We start from the raw sequence: 2,490 nt of genomic DNA, 5'->3' as shown, positions 1-2,490 counted from the left end.
CCATCTGAAGACCCCTCTTCATTTCTGCGGTCTGATAACCTGGCCGTAAAATCCTGAGTGCCAGGTTTCTCCGCTGAGGACTGTCCTCTACATGGCAAACCTCTCTAGAAATGCATGAACACACACAACTTGGTCTAAGTATTTAAACATCTTAAACAATGTAATGACTATCAATAAAAAGATTATACATACCTGAATCTAGAGGAAGTCACTGCGTGGCTTTCTTAGAAGGTGCCATTCCTTCAGTGTGCTCTGTTGTCTTGTGCTTTCCTCAAGTTGGTGCCGCTGATCTCCGATGTTTGAAGAGATTTCATGTGCAGCTGCTGATGGTAGTTAAGCACAAAACAACACCGAGGGCCCCAAAGAGTAACCATCAAGAGGTAAGGATGGTCTTGGTGGTGCAGTCGCATGTAGATATGTCATTGGTGGAGTCCATGCTGGAAGATGGTAGGAGAGAACACTACCTTCTTGGACTTTTCCAAAGGCACTGTCTACTAATGGTACACCCTCGCTATTCCCATGGTTGTTATTGTGGAGCAGTTTCCCTTGGCATGCCTTGGTAGATGTCATTCAACCGAAGGACTGACATGTCTGGAAGGTCACAGGTCAGGTTACAGGCTCCTTTGTATAAGTTACTCCTGAAAACATACAACATAACTGATCAGTTAAACAGGTAGTAATGTTATTATTATCAGAAATGAATGAACACCTCTGTGTTCTGTAGCTTTACGCTTGGTGCGTGTGTGTGTGGACAGACACAGCAGACACAGAATGTAGCAGAAATATTCAGTTTAACTAATGTTACCTGATTCCTTCAGCCACTCTTCTCTCCTTGGGCTGAGCTGACAACACTACCATCTCATTTGTTGGACCAGGCTTGAAACCCTGTAAGCAAATGTACAATAACTTATTTAAGGACGATGTAGCCTATGTGCGAACCTGTTGAGAGTTGATTGAAATATTTTAATTATGGAAGTGTTGTAAACAAACAATACCTGGGTCCTGGGTTTGTGCCATTGTTGCTCAGACCCTGTACAGCTGTGAGTAGGGGGGGCAGCTATTGCTCCCTGTTGGCTGTAATGTGAGGTTTGGTACAGCAATGCTGCAATATGATTGCATAGCGCAAGCCCTGCCACACATGAGCACTGGCATGCCAGCAGTTCAACAGGCTTAGAGTCTTTGAGAACAATCTGTAAAATAAATGTATACAAGTTGGTAAAGTAACCTATGTGTTTTTGATGTTCTGGTATGTTAGTGTATAATATAACTAAAATACTGTACATGTATTAACCTACTGGAATTTAGTCACTGGTGTATTTAAGTCCACTTGCTGTGTGCGGGTGAACTAATATCTTGATACTTATACTGCAAATACCATTCATTACTAAAATGCATTTTTTACAACACTGAACCTGCTCTCATTTTCCTACACTTAAGTTGTGTGGTCTCTCGCTTTTCCTCATTGACCTGAAGCAGCTTGCCCTCACAGACACCTCTCCTGAGTCGCTCTTGTCAGAAACTGAGAAACAGAAACATATCAGCGAGCGTAACGGTATAACGTTAGCTTACGCATGCATAACAACATAGCTTTAATACACTATTTTTATGACTGCCAGCCTGTTTATCTCAAAGAGCAGGAGCTCACATACATTTCACTGCTAATATGTGATTCAGCATGATTATATTATATTGTTCGATGTTAGCTACATTATAAACGTTAACGTCATTGCTATGTAACGCTACTCTCGCAGAACCTCAGTTAACGTTAGATTAACGGTTACATTGTACACTTACCTTCATAGTCATGAATATAGCTGGTTATGTACAGCTTAAATCCTTTTTCTTTTTTGCTTGATGCCGTTGTTGAGTAAGCCTTAATAAGACGGTGTACATCGTTGATAGTGACACGGGGTAAGTCTTGAAGGCAACGAGTGTAGAAAGTCATTGTTTTGGTTTTGCCGGCTCTGACAGAAAGCTCACCTGACGACAGACGACCGGAAGTGATTGGGCTGGCTTGTCCGTAACCAGGAAGTAACTGTGCATATAGCCTATTCATATAAACTTCCAGTTGAACTGTTACTGAACAGTTGATAAATCATGCCAATTTACTGCACGGCGGCAGCATAATAATAATAAACCAGCATTATTACCTTGTGTTGCAGTCATAACACTAAAAATAAATCGTGTACCAGGAAAAGTGTGAGCCCGAGGCTGGCAGCACTGAGCTGACGTGGATGTTCCCTCTGCGGCTACCCTGATGCTGCTAGCTTGGTTTACAGGATTAGCTCCCTCGTCGTCTGTTGCTAGCAGGGTCGCTACTTCAGTTAGTTGCTGAGTTTTCTGCCTCCGCTCTTTTACGCTTTTTAGCCTGTGGTTAATCAATAAAGAATATCAAAAAGCGCTTTTGTGCCATTCATTGTGTAAACTTGCTGTTAACTGACTGTTAGCTCAGCTGACACCGGACAGCACCGCTGCTGTACTGTTACCATA

At 42.4% G+C, this 2,490-nt stretch overlaps 1 long non-coding RNA gene across 1 annotated transcript; it reads right to left on the bottom strand.

The window, feature by feature from the left end:
- Positions 1–533: 533 nt before the first annotated feature.
- Positions 534–1,051, bottom strand: LOC120559638. Its single transcript, XR_005639339.1, has 3 exons — positions 996–1,051; positions 806–885; positions 534–638 (listed from the first exon to the last, which is right to left on the bottom strand). It is a non-coding gene; the product is annotated as an uncharacterized LOC120559638 (long non-coding RNA).
- Between the last annotated feature and the right edge of the window lie 1,439 nt (positions 1,052–2,490).

The sequence above is a fragment of the Perca fluviatilis genome, chromosome 5 (genome assembly GCF_010015445.1).
Source record: "Perca fluviatilis chromosome 5, GENO_Pfluv_1.0, whole genome shotgun sequence".
NCBI lineage: Eukaryota > Metazoa > Chordata > Actinopteri > Perciformes > Percidae > Perca > Perca fluviatilis.
The sequence above is the reverse complement of the archived record's forward strand: the minus strand, read 5'-3'. Positions and strand labels throughout refer to the sequence as shown.